The sequence below is a fragment of the Bos javanicus genome, chromosome 28 (genome assembly GCF_032452875.1).
Source record: "Bos javanicus breed banteng chromosome 28, ARS-OSU_banteng_1.0, whole genome shotgun sequence".
In the NCBI taxonomy this organism is placed as follows: Eukaryota; Metazoa; Chordata; class Mammalia; order Artiodactyla; family Bovidae; genus Bos; species Bos javanicus.
Genome location: NC_083895.1, coordinates 47,369,624 through 47,382,763, shown reverse-complemented (window position 1 = coordinate 47,382,763; position 13,140 = coordinate 47,369,624). Strand labels below are relative to the sequence as shown.

General features: G+C 49.3%; 3 long non-coding RNA genes across 4 annotated transcripts; 2 read left to right on the top strand and 1 right to left on the bottom strand.

The window, feature by feature from the left end:
* Positions 1 to 314: 314 nt before the first annotated feature.
* Positions 315 to 5,457, top strand: LOC133240624 (uncharacterized). 2 transcript variants are annotated; one of them, XR_009734281.1, is made up of 3 exons: positions 315 to 527; positions 1,870 to 2,092; positions 4,528 to 5,457. It is a non-coding gene; the product is annotated as an uncharacterized LOC133240624 (long non-coding RNA). The 2 variants fall into 2 exon arrangements; XR_009734282.1 differs by having other exon boundaries at positions 1,870 to 2,799.
* A 1,222-nt stretch (positions 5,458 to 6,679) lies between these two features.
* On the bottom strand, positions 6,680 to 9,372 carry LOC133240625 (uncharacterized). The gene is made up of 2 exons (XR_009734283.1): positions 9,282 to 9,372; positions 6,680 to 9,093 (listed from the first exon to the last, which is right to left on the bottom strand). It is a non-coding gene; the product is annotated as an uncharacterized LOC133240625 (long non-coding RNA).
* LOC133240623 (uncharacterized) lies at positions 9,074 to 12,555 on the top strand. Its single transcript, XR_009734280.1, has 3 exons — positions 9,074 to 9,161; positions 9,304 to 9,499; positions 12,109 to 12,555. It is a non-coding gene; the product is annotated as an uncharacterized LOC133240623 (long non-coding RNA).
* The last annotated feature ends 585 nt before the right edge of the window (positions 12,556 to 13,140 follow it).

Here is a 13,140-nt window from a genome sequence, read left to right as displayed (position 1 = left end):
TTATAATGAGGTATGTTGGTTAAGTCCAAAGAGGGAGCAAGCGTGTCCTGGTGGCAGAGGGTAAAGACTGTTTCTGTGTCCCCATTTCCTGCTGCCCAGGGGCCCAGACAGCTTATGTTCCCAGGATGTCATCTTTTGGCTCGGGTATCTGGAAGGAGTCCTGCCATTTGTTTCTCAAGGACGTACAGTCATGAACTTTCTTTATTCAATTGAAAATAAAAATCCTGCTAACTACTGAAGTGTCAGATAGGTGAGGGTGAGACACGGCCCCTCCACTCCTGGTCCCAGAAAGAGGGAAGAGAAGAAAGAGACCTTTGATGAACTCACATGCGGTGTGTTTCTTTTACTGCTCATTGAGGCATCATCACAGTTTGAGTTCCTTCCTCACAGATCTCACAGGCTGGAGAGGTAATCAAGCATGATCAGAGCCCTGGGGAGTTTCAGATGAGCCCAGATGCACCAAGAAGAAGGGGTGGCCATCAGCAAGTCTTCATGGAGTGGGCAACTTCTGAACTGGGTCTCTAAGGGTGAGTTAGTTATCTAGCTGAAGCTTGGCACTGGGTGCAAAGACAAACACAAGATGAGTGAATGAATGGGGCATCCCTCTAACACAGGAGGCAGCCCACCAAGATGGTAGCCTGAGATCACAGGCCCCCCTGGGGAACTGGGGGAAGGGGCTGCAGTGTGCTGCCGGCCTCAACCCTTGTGTGAACTCTGCTGCCACACTGGCCTGTTTCTACCTGCTCAGGGAAACCTTTCTGCCCTCTGCTCTGGCATAGCTCCTCTTTATGGGCAATGACCACACATGGTGTTCTGTGTGCGATTGCCCTCCGCTTGAGGGGAGTGGCTTGGTGCAGAGGTGAAGGTCAGTGTGCAGTCTGAGGCTGGAGAGAACAGTGGGGAGCCCTGCAGTGGTGGGATCACGGTGGGAGGTGCTTGGCTGTGACGAGGCAGACGCCACTCCTGGGACTTGAGGGCAGGGTGATTAGTGGCTACCCTTAAAGGGTGGACTCATTTGGGGCTGCATTGCCTTTGAGCAGTTTGGTGGATCTTCGGTTAGAAACATCTGGAAGGAATTACAGAGGATAAATATATGAGAGCATTTGGACCAGAATTCATGACCCAGGTGAGGTGAAGAGAAAGTGGAGTAAAAGGGGCCTCAGGACATGGTGGAAATTCATTGACCAAGGTCATCAAGGGGGAGACCTTCATGTCCATTCCACAGCCTCCTGGTTACTCCCAGAGTGCCGGGCCCAGGGAGACCACTCAATAAACAGGTGCTCACTTGATCCAAAATCACTGAAGCTTTCACTTTGACTCACCACAATATAATATGCTGAATTCAAGAAACTGGTGCCCAGGTTTATATTAATGAGCTAGAAAAGAGAAAGGAAAATAGACTCAAGAAAAATCAAAGAATCCACACTATTAAAACTCTGAACATGCTTTCCACTGTGGCCTCAGGGTCTTGGCACTTGCTGCACTCCCAGCTCAGAACACTCTGCCATCCCCATTGATTACTCTCTAAACACATTCTGAAATTCACCTAAACTTCCTGATTTTATTTTTCCCCAAGATACGTATTACCATTGGACTTTGCATACATTTTATTTTTTCTGTCTCTGAGCCTGTTAGTTTCATATAAGAATTGGGGTCTGCAGCCTCCTGCTTGACCTACAGCTGAGCCCGTGTCTGGAATGGGCCAGGAACAAAGTGGGCCTCCATGAACGTGCTCTGGGGAGGGAGCCCTCAGTGTGTAGTGGGGACAGCAGGTGTCATGAAGCACTGTTCCAGGCTGTGAATGAAGGGGTCAGAGGACAACCTGACGAAGGTCTTAACTCTCATTTTGCATCTGTCTTACGTAATCAGGATTGACCATCAGGCCCACAGAAGGCAGCTGCTCTGACCTGGGGACAGCTGCACACACAGAAACCTGCAGCTCCTGTGCTGAGATCAAGGATGGATGTCAGGCTCTCACCAGGAGCTCTCCTTCTCCACCATCTCATTTCTCTCTAAGAAACCTACACTCAGGACTGGTGAGTCCTGTCCAAGGCCACAGAAGCTGAGCCCAGGACCAACGACACTTCTGAAGGTAACTCAGCCCTTTGTAACCATTGCCAAAACCCCGAATCATCACTAACAAGCTTCCTGACTCCCAATTAGGCAAAGATGCCCACTCCAGTAAACACCCCCACAGCACCCTAATCAATCACCCGATGCCAGCCCTACAGCAGGAATTTTCTTTGTCTTGAGGCCATAAAAATTGGTTATTAAACCCACAAAAACTGCCAAATCTCCCTGGTCTGCCAGGAGGTCAGCCCACTGTGCTGGCAGTGCCCACATTATCTCTTTGTTTGTAATCAACCCACTGCCTTCTGAAATGCTGTGCCTGGAGATTCCTTTCCAGCCCATGCTCAGACTGCCTCAACAAGGATGCCAACCAATCCCTCCATTTGGTGGGCAGGTTCTGAGCGGTCCATACTTCCAGCTCAGAAAAGACTTGGCCTGTGCTTTGCAACTTAGAAACCCCTGCCCTCCACACTGGACCCACTCGAGTCTCACCTGCCCCACAGCCACCCCACTTCCAGAGGCATTTGCAGTCTTTGTTCAGCGGGTGAGAACCCAGAGGGCAGGCGCTGAGGCTCCTCCAGCTGCCAAGACCCCCCTCAGGACCTCCGTGAGGAGTCCTGAGCCTCTGAGGGGATGGAGCCTCCTCCGTGGGTCTCCCTGGGCTGTGACGGAACCTCCTTCCTCCTGGACCGGCACAAGGATGACTTGTCCATACCCGTGAGGGGTCAGGTAGGAGTGCAGAGCGGCCCCGAGGGTCTAACGCCCTGGGATCCTGGGGGTGGAAGCGGTGAGGGAAGGGGCCAGCAGGGTGTCTCACCCGGTGTGGGGGCCGGGACGCCAGGCTGCTTCCAAGTGGCCACACCAGCCACAGACGCTGATGGGGACAAAGTGCTCCGTGTCTATGCGAGCCAGTCACTCAGCGAGTGCTCTCAGAACCAGCGTTTATGGTTAAAAAAAAAACCTGTGCTGATTGGCACAGGAGAAGGGATTGGCAACAGGAGAAGGGATGACTGTGACCCGGGAAACTCTCACCTAACCTTCAGGAAACACTCTGACAGGGTCTCTGAAGATGAAAAAAAAAAAAAAAAAAAAGTCTGCTTTGGTTAAGAAGACATGAGAGGAATTGAACATTGGCTGCAAAGGTACATTTTTGAAAAAGTAGAAAACAGCATTATTTCTAAATTAAAAGCCTATGTTTAGAACAAGATTACTTAGATGACTAATTGTATAATGCAGGCATTGGTGAAAATAAAAGCTATGTTATAGGCTGTTTTAACATCAATTTGTATTTTCCTAAATTTCACATTAGTCTAAAGTTGGGTGTCACTGTTTGGGAGGTGCTAGTTCTCCACCAGTGTGCTTCACTCTTTAGGAGAAGTGATAACACCTGTTTACACAGGTGTGTGGCATGGAGCACAGGTGGCTAGGGCCCCTGGGCTGTGGAGACAGAAGGAAGGGGGTTGGCCAGGGAGGATGGGTCCTGCCCTCGGGCTTCTGCTTTGCCCACTCAGGGTCCCCTGGTTCATTCTTGACCTACTAATGGGGGAGACAGACAAGAGGAGCCGTAGGGGGAGCTGTAGTCCGCGCCTTCCATGTACTCTCCATTTACATCTTGGGCATGGAGCACTCTCGAAGCTCTTCAAAGGTCTAGGTTCTTCTGATGTCTCTGGTCTTCACTAGTCTTCTTGCCAATGTGTCAGTGTGTGCATACATGCTGTCGCTTCAGTCAGGTCTGACTGCAACGCTATGTACTATAGTCTGCCATGCTCCTCTGTCCACGGGGTTCTCCAGGCAAGAATACTGCAGTGGGAGCCACTCCTCTCTCCAGGACATCTTCTCCACCTGGGGATCAAGCCTGGGTCTCCTGCACTGCAGGCAGACTCTTTACCATCTGAACCATCAGGGAAGTAATTACTTAATTCTAGTTATTTTCCTACAACACTATGTGGGTGTTGACCCCAAGTGTATCCCCGTGTTTTCCTTTCCCCTGTGATTTGAAGCCTCTGCTGACACCTTGGTGCTCCCACTGTGTACCTTATTATTCTTCGCCCACACTGCCTGCCCCAGTGCCACCCCTGGCCAGAGACACTCTGTGAGTTAGCAGTGGAGTTCAATCAATGGCCTACCAGCAAATCTAATGAGAACCACCCATGAACTCATGATTTTCAGCCCATTCCTGAAATGTGAATGGATGCAATTTGAAGGACAAACTCTCATACAGCAAGAGCTCTGGGAAGGGTATGAGTAGAGGGAACATGGCAGACATGCCCATTTGGCTCCTAGGAGTCTGATCACTTCTCTCCTAGGGTGATTGCACACTCAGTTTTGAACTGAGCACATGGCTGCCCGAGACTACAGACATTCCCATCATCCTCTGAAGCTGGGATGCTTATGAGACAAGCTGTCCTTCCAGGATGGAGGGAAAACAATTTGTGCAACTTGTTGACTATTTTCTAGGTGAAAGAACCTGGCTCTTCTTCTCCTGCTGTCTTGCTGCTGGGAACGTCATCCTAGAAAGGGAGGCTCCATTCTGCTCCCTGTCCACCCTGGAGGGAGCAAACGCCCCTGGGATGACAGAACAGTATTCCTAGGATGGGAATGGAGTTTTCTGGGACAGCCCTGCCAGACCAACCCTGGGCTGCCTCCCTCCGCATCTAAATGGGAGACGGATGCACACTTCTCCTGGCTGTAATTTTGTGGGGACTTTTTGGTTTTGTCCACAACCTTGACTGGCACATCAGGCTTTGAGGGGGGTTTCTGTGCAGCAGCCTTGTCAGGCTGCTCTAACTTGCAGTAGTCTGGTATTTTCAGCTCTCCTTTCTGTGGGAGGACAGCCAAGCTCAGCGCCAATCCGCTGTCTTCACCAGCTGCGTCTCTGAAAATCTATGTGGAAAATAGATGCTCCCAATTCAGTGAATCAGGACCTGATTCCTCTACCTTCCAGGAAAATGGACTTGTTCCTTTCCCCGCACCTTGCACCCTCCACTCTCTCCTAAACACATAACCTGCTTTGAAATGTGCGCTCTTTTCCTGATAATATGGGCAGTTTCTAACTGCACAGCCTCAAGGCACAGGCATCTTGTGGGGGTGTAACTGGATTATTGCAAGAAAGATGAGTTTCACTCTGGTAAGTCCCCTGCTAAACTGATGCATTGAAAACTTTAATTGAAAATATCACTAAAATCCATTTTCAGTATTAAGCTAAAATATGGGAAGTTGCTAAGTTTTGCCCTAAGCTCTCAGTTCAAGGAGACAGATATTTAGGACTTCCCAGGGCTCTGATCTTGTTTATGTAATTTCTTAGATGTCCTTCACCCTTATGGAACTTGCTAGTTTATAGAGAAAAAAACCATATAGTGAAATATTAAACTGCTTGAGAACATTGTAGTAAGTTTTATAATTCATTTATTCATTTGTGCTTGTCTGAAAAGTGTCTTCTCTTTCAGGGCTAGTTTAAAATATAATTTGTTAAAAATGTCCTTCAGGTAAATGTGAGCCTTAGAAGAGGTGGGGGGTGGGGATGAGAGTTGACTCCGGCCAAGCTGTTCTGGGTGATTCTCTATTAAATAGTGACAGTCTCACCCACAGATGACTGATGTCTCCAGCATCACAAGACAGGGCTGGTCTTTTTGGATGAAGCTCACAACCACATCCTTACAGGTCACTGATTCCTGAGAACAAAGTGGGTGTTCCACATCAGGTGGTACTGTTGCAGGAAGGGGGACCCTTCCAGGGCCCGAAACTGGGCTCCTGTCGAACACTCGGAAGTGAATTGTCTGAGGAGACACATGTCTGACAAAGCCAGAGATTTTATTGGGAAAGGGCACCCGCATGGAGAGCAGTAGGGTAAGGGAACCCAGAACAGCTCTGCCACATGGCTCACAGTCTCGGGTTTTACGGTGATGGGATTAGTTTTTGGGTTGTCTTTAGCCAATCATTCTGACTCAGAGTCCTTCCTGCTGGTGCACATCTTGGTTCAGCCAAGATGGATGCCAGAGAGAAGGATTCTGGGAGGTGGTCAGACCTGTGATGTCTCCTTTTGACCTTTCCCGAACTCTTCCAGTTGCTGGAGGCTTGTTATTTCCCTGTTCCTTACCAGGACCTCCTGTCATAAAACAACTCATGCAAATGGTTACTGTGGTGCCTGGCCAGGGTGGGCGGTTTCAGTCAGCATGCTTCCCCTCACAGTTCCACTGTGGTTTTATAGATCAGGCCATAGCATCCTACATCCCCTGGGTCAAATTCTACCACAATCTGTGCTGGTTGGACCTAAAAGCTGAGAATGATTTTTATTATTTTAAATGTTATAAAGTTTTGTGAGACATATGAATTATATGGCTATCAAATTTCAGTGTCTATAAAGATATCTAAGACTGCTTTCCTGCTGCAATAACAGAATTGAGTAGATGCAGCAGAGGTCATATGACAGTCTAAAATATCTACTATCTGCCCTTTAGAAAAACTTGCTGGCTCTGGCTCAGGAAAGTAGTATTTTAATTACTGTATGCTGGAGTTTTACTTGAAGAAAAGTAAAGTTTTATTAAATTTTGCCCCATGAAATAAATCTTTTTTAAGTAATGTAAAACTGGCCATGTTACTCTCAGTAATCTCAGAATAAACACAAGGACAGCAAATATTTATTAATAATTGAAAATTTGTTATAGAATCAGGTCATTTAGATTATCTTCTGCATGACACATTGACATGGTTGATTCCAGAGTTGCATTTTCCCTTAGGATCAGGTGGATTCTATAGTCTCTCCGTGTGTGTGTGTGTGTGTGTGTGTGTGTGTGTGTGGCTTGAATGATTGCATGCTTCTTTATTCTTGCCTCCCTGGTGCTGCTTAGAGACCCTGGATATTTTATGGAAGCAATGGCCACACCACGCTAAGAGGCCTAACCCTGTCTCTGTCTTGTGTCTTCAGGAGCTGAGTGCATACCAAATGTGCATGAAAGGTCCAGATGTGAAAGCTCAGGCGTCCCATTGACTCACACCTCCTATGTAAAGGGAACGGCCTTCTTCTACCCTCATGGGGATAATTAGGGCCAGATGTGAGGACAAAGTGTACGATGGGTCCAGGTGCAAAAAGTCAGTCATCCCCTTGCTTCATACCTGCGGTGCAAAGGGAAAATCCTTCCTTTGGGAAAACAGCTCAGAGCTCATAGAGACAAGGGCTGCCCCCTGCAGAGTGGGGCCAGTAGCCTCTGGTGGGGAAGACTGGGGTGATGACTGACTGGCTGGGGGCTCCCAGGATGAGGCAAGAGGCTGAGGAGCCCAAGTCTGCAGAGCCAAGGTCATACCAACCCCTCCTTGGATCTGCGTCTGTCTGAGTGGAGCAGTGACTTTAAGGGGCTAGGATGCCAGCTGCCTGCCTGGAGGCCACAGGAGGAGGAGGCAGAAAAGCAGGCGGTGTGGCTCATCTTGGTTTCTGAAGACACTTCTTTCTGGCACCAGGTGCCAAGCTATGCGAAAGATTGTATTCTTTTTATAAAGCTGCTTTAGCTGTTCTAATTCATTTGCCTTTCCATCTTAGTTCGTTTAAAAGATAAATGTACAAATGTATATATATTTTTTTCTTTTAGCACCAGTGGAAATCCTATAACTTGGGTATTTTATCCAACAATTCATCATACAGATCTTTCCAAGTCAGTACCGATACAAATTTCTTTCCCAGATCCGTCTTAATGGCTGTTTCCTGAATGTTCTGTTTTTATACTGAGTGATACTAATATCAACAATCTTAGTACACAGGTATTTGCACAAATGTTCCTCCCACGCTGAGTTGTTATCATTGGACCTTCCGTGTGGAATATGAAAAGGTGATCTATGGCTGTTTATCATTCATTTCTTTGATGGCTTCTGAAGAGACTGTTTTAAAACAAATGTTGTATCATGATTCCACTCTTTCTATTCCACAGAATAAAAATCATTCATACATGATTTTACCCAGTCCTTTCATGGTTTCAGTTTTACAGTCCACACAGTCTAAGTCTCACTAAATTCCTAAGTCCGCCCGGGAGCAGGGACCTGCCCTCTGGGCCGCCTGGGGCCCAGCCTCGGGAATCGCTGAGGAGCGCGCCTTCTCCCGCAGCTGCCCGGGGAGGTCTTCCCAGCTCCCGCCCTCCCGACTGGTGTCTGGGTCTCCGCGCCCTGCCGGGCCGGGAGCCGGCTCCCAGGCGGACGCGCGGGACAAGCGGGGCGTCAGGGCAGCCCGGCGGTCGGGGTCCGCCCCGGGCCGTGTGCGCCGCCCGTCGGGAGCCACCCAGCGGCCGCCGTGAGCCCGTCCCTTCCTGGGGAACGTTGGCGACTCCCGCGAAGGTTCGGCCGCCGAGCCCGGGGCAGAGCTCCAGAGGCCGGGGGTGACAGCGGCAACGCTCCCGGTGCCATGAGACCCGGGAAGAGCCTACTGTCTCCGGAGATTCGGGCTGCAGGTCCGCGGCCTGGGCGGGCGGCGGCGGTCGGTGTCGCTGCCCGGCCGGGTGGACCAGAGCGCCGCGAGGCCCCTTCTGCCCCCGGGCACCGCTGGGGCAGCTGAGCACGAGCAGGAAAGGTCACGGCGCCGGCGTCCGCGGGGTTACACCTTCTCCATGTTTCCCACTCGCCCGGAGGTGCGGACCACACGGACGCACGCAGACATGTCCAGTCTTCCCAGCCTCCCCCATGGACCCCGATAGTCCCGATTCACAAACGTGTGTCCTCTCCCCGGAGACGGCCGGCCCTGGTGTCCAGAACAGGAGGCACCGCAAGGGACCACGGGCCGCCCGTCCTCCTCCCCGAAGTGCGCCGGAAGCGCTTCCTTGCCTCCTTGGGGGAACGGTCGTCCCGCTGCCTTCACGGTCGTCCCCCAGGCGGCCACGGTTCCCGGTCAAGTGCTCAGGACTCCGCAGACGGGTTTCCTGCAGGTCGGGCTGCACCTATTCCAGGGGCGCCAGGAGTCCCTTCTATTCTCCTCGGGCTCAGAAGTGGAAAGGATGGTGTCCGTGTGGAGGCGCTGTGTTTCCCGGGTATGAGACACGGATACATCTGTGTGAGAATCACAAAGCTGACAGATTGGTGGCTGCTGTGGCGAGGTCGACCAGATGGCCCGACAGGTTGTTGGGGTTTTTTGTTAATATTTGTATTGTAATGTAGGTATTCAATGAGAAATCTTGAAATTAATTATAATGAAAATTAACATTATCATTGTTACTCAACAATAACGTAATTATTACCTTTGTTTGCAATTAATTTCAGAAACACTGTTTCAAGTTTATCCACAGAGTATCCAATTGAAGACGACCAGAGAAGGATGTTGAAATGAAGAACTTTCTTAACACACTGGGAAGTTGGGGAACCTCTCCTTCCAGTCACGAGGTCCTGCCCTGCAGCAACCGACCTGGAAAACCAGACCCCAGCCCCTGCAGCAATGGGCTCCAGGATTCAGTGCGTGGTCAGTGACTGTCACCTTCCTTATTTTTCTTCCTTTCTATTTAGTACCAAATGGGGGAAGCCAAATCTCATCTAAGCTGTCACCTGGGACGGCCCTCTTCCTGCCAGCCTGCCTCTGGCTTCCCCATATTACACGCTCTGAGCAGGACACGCTTTCCCTCTTTCCCACCAGAGCATGTCCCCACTCCTCTGTGTGCCCTGAGTCTCAGCCTAGGCGAGTGGTGGTGGCTGACTCCTTGCTCTGGAGACAAATTCTGAAGAAACAGTGAAGGAGCAGGAAAATATCCTGGAGTAGGAAATGGCCACCCACTCCAGTATTCTTGCCTGGAAAATTCCATGAACAGAGGAGCCTGGCTATCTGCAGGCCATGGGGTCACAAAGAGTCAAACACGACTGAGCATGCACACACAGACACAGGCATGTTTGTTTATGTCTACAGAGCTTAGAGTGAGAACCAAATAAAGCACTGAGGATAATATGTGGGTTTTGTTATTTTTGAAAAAAAATTCAAATTAATCATTTTAAGTTGAAATATATATCATATACCCAAAAATTCTCCTTTGAGCACTATATTTTAGTGATTGCCTATTTATATAGTTGTATAGCCATCATCACTATCTGATCCAGAAGATTTTATATTTTATCTCCCTACAAAGACACCTAATGTTCCTTAATCAGTCACTTAAATTCCACATTCCTCACTCTTTCATCCTCATGGAATTGCCTATTCTGTGTATTTCAAGCACATGGCTTTGTACAACTGTGGCCATTTAGGTCCGGTTTCTTACACAGTGTCATGTTTTTGAAGCTCATTCATATTTTATCATGTGATCCAATTTTTTGTTTGGCTTCAGAATTTTCCTGTCTTTAACACATGCACACACACACACACACACACACACACACACACACACAGACGTGCTACAGTTCTTTAAATGTGGAAAATACACAGAGGTCCAATGTCACCATGAGAACCATTTTATGCAGACAGTTCCATGCTGTAAAGTACAGCTTTCCTGTAGGCACTCAACCTGCCCACCAACCCAGAGTGGCCAGCAAGCACAGAGGACGCCAGCCCAACTGTGCTGCCCATTGTCAGAACCCCCACAGCACCCACCCAGGCCAAGGCTCAACAATAGGTGCACCTCCCAATGGCCAAAGGAGAGCCCATCTGTGCCAGGGGAGGGGGCAGCGGCCAAGGGTGAGAGAGAGGAAAGGAGAAACAAGCGGGAAAGTCCACAGCACCTGGTCTTTCCAGGTGGTCTTGCAACCAAGTACTAGCCAGGCTCAACCTTGCTTTAGCTTCTGAGCTCAGAAATTACCAGGGGCCTTCATGGTGGTATGGCCCTAGGTGATGGCAGCCCCGACCAGGCACCCCAGTACCCTGTGCTGTGGGGCCCTGACATGCCAACCTCACCAGCCCCTGTCAGAGCCCTGGAGTGCCCAGCATCTGTGGGCAAACCGCTCCTGACACATCCTTCAGCCCTGTGGAGGCCCAGCCATCAGGCTGTGACTTGGAGTTCCCAGGAGATGGTTATCACTCAGGGTATGTGGCCAGTGGCAATAGGGCCTGACCCTCTGGAAGTGAGTGGAGAAAAGCCCAGTGCTCTAATTCAATGCTGTTCTGGCACCAACTGCGTGTCTCTCGCTGACATCTTCACTGCTTCATCCAGATATTGCACGTACCACTCGTGTTCCAGCTGGGGTTCTAGGGGCAGCCTTCACGGGGCTGCAGCCTTTCCGTGACCAATCCCAAGTGCCGATGCCTCTGGCTCTGGGCCTCACACAGGGAGTACCGCTGTCAATGCTTAGGGATAAAACAGCAGATCTAAGATGCTGAAGACTCGTCCTAGGTCTGGCAAACAGCTCAGAACTGAGGTCTGGTGGCCTGCAATGCTGTGACCTAAGACCACACCATCTGCCAGCAGACATGTCAATCTCCAGATAATCAGGATCAGATTGATTAAGTACCAAGAGGGGCAAATGTGTCATGTTGGGAGGAGGGAGGTGGAAACAGCACCCCTCTGCCTTTGTCTCCCTCCTTCTAGCTGCCCAGGGGCCCAGCCACCTCCTCAATATCCTGTGTTCACATATTGTTCTGTTTTGACTCAGACAACATGGAGGGTCCCTGCCCCTCAAGTAGTGATTTTCTCAGTTTTCAGGGGTACAGTCATGAAATGTCTTCCAGTGTACAAAAAAAGAAAAGATAAAAATCACCCAGACCACTGGAGTTCCATATGAGGTGAGGGTGATAAAAGGTCCCTTGAACTTCTATTCTGGAAAGAGGGAGGGAGGAGGAAGAAAAAGCTAATCTTCAGTGAATGTAACCTTCACATGGACTCTGTTTAATCATTTTATCTGTACAGCTATTCAGTCATCATGACATTTACTCAGGTCTTTTCTCTTTCTCGCCTGATGTTCTCATGGAGCTCACAGGCTGAAGAGGTGCTCAAAGTGAGAGAGTCAATTTGTAGGCAGGTTGATAAGAAGTCTGGGGGAAGCCAAGGAGAGAGGGTCTGGAGTTCTCAAGGAGGAGGAAAGGACAAACATCTTTTTTCCTCTACATTCCTTAGTCTTAGTCACTTAAAACATTTTTCTTTCTTTCTTTAGGCCCAGAACTGATGATTACACAACTCGGTTTAAACTCTGTGAAAGAAAGTGAAGCTGCTCAGTCATGCCTGACTCTTTGCAACCCCATGGACTGTAGCCTACCAGGCTCCTCTGTCCATGGGGTTTTCCAGGCAAGAGTACTGGAGGGCATTGCCATTTCCTTCTCCAGGGGATCTTCCCAACCCAGGGATCCAGCCTGGGTCTCCCCCATTGTAGGGAGATGCTTTGCCATCTGAGCCACTTAAACTCTGTACTAGGGATTATATAACAACCATGTATCCTGCTTGAGGACAGTTTCTCCTTCCTGAAAACCTTCCAATTAATCCTGATATCTTAGAATGTATATTATGGGAATGGGTCTGGTAGGATCTTTCTGTTAAATTCTAATCCTGTTATCCTAAAATGTTAATTATGGGAGTGGGTCTGGTAAAACTTTCACAAACCTGAGACATTCTTTTGATTTATTGTAGTAACTAATTTAAAAAGTATATACCTCCCTTGCTAACACTAGCAAGGGGGGGCACTCCCCACCCCCTTCTGCTGTCCATGTCAGAAGCTTTCTCTGACCTTTTCCCACTGTCATAAAACTCTGCTACACAAACGCTCTTGAGTGATCAATCCTGGTCCCTGGTCCTGAAGCTAAATCTTCTTCGGAGATCCTGAATCTGACATCGTTCATAGTAAGCTCAATTGAATCTATAACAATCTCTTAAAAGCCAAATATAATCTTAAAATAAGCTATGCTGCTGCTAAGTCACTTCAGTCGTGTCCAACTCTGTGCGGCCCCATAGACGGCAGCCCACCAGGCTCCCCCATCCCTGGGACATACCCTCTTGTGATGCGTGTCCCAGGGATATGCGTCACATATGACACTTCCTGCATGTCCCAGGGATATACGTTTTATGACACTTCCTGCAGTGTTCTCCAGGCAAGAACACTGGGGTGGGTTGCCATTTGAAAAATCAAAGTGAAGTCGCTCAGTCATGTCCGACTCTTAGCAACCACATGGACTGCAGCCCACCAGGCTCCTCC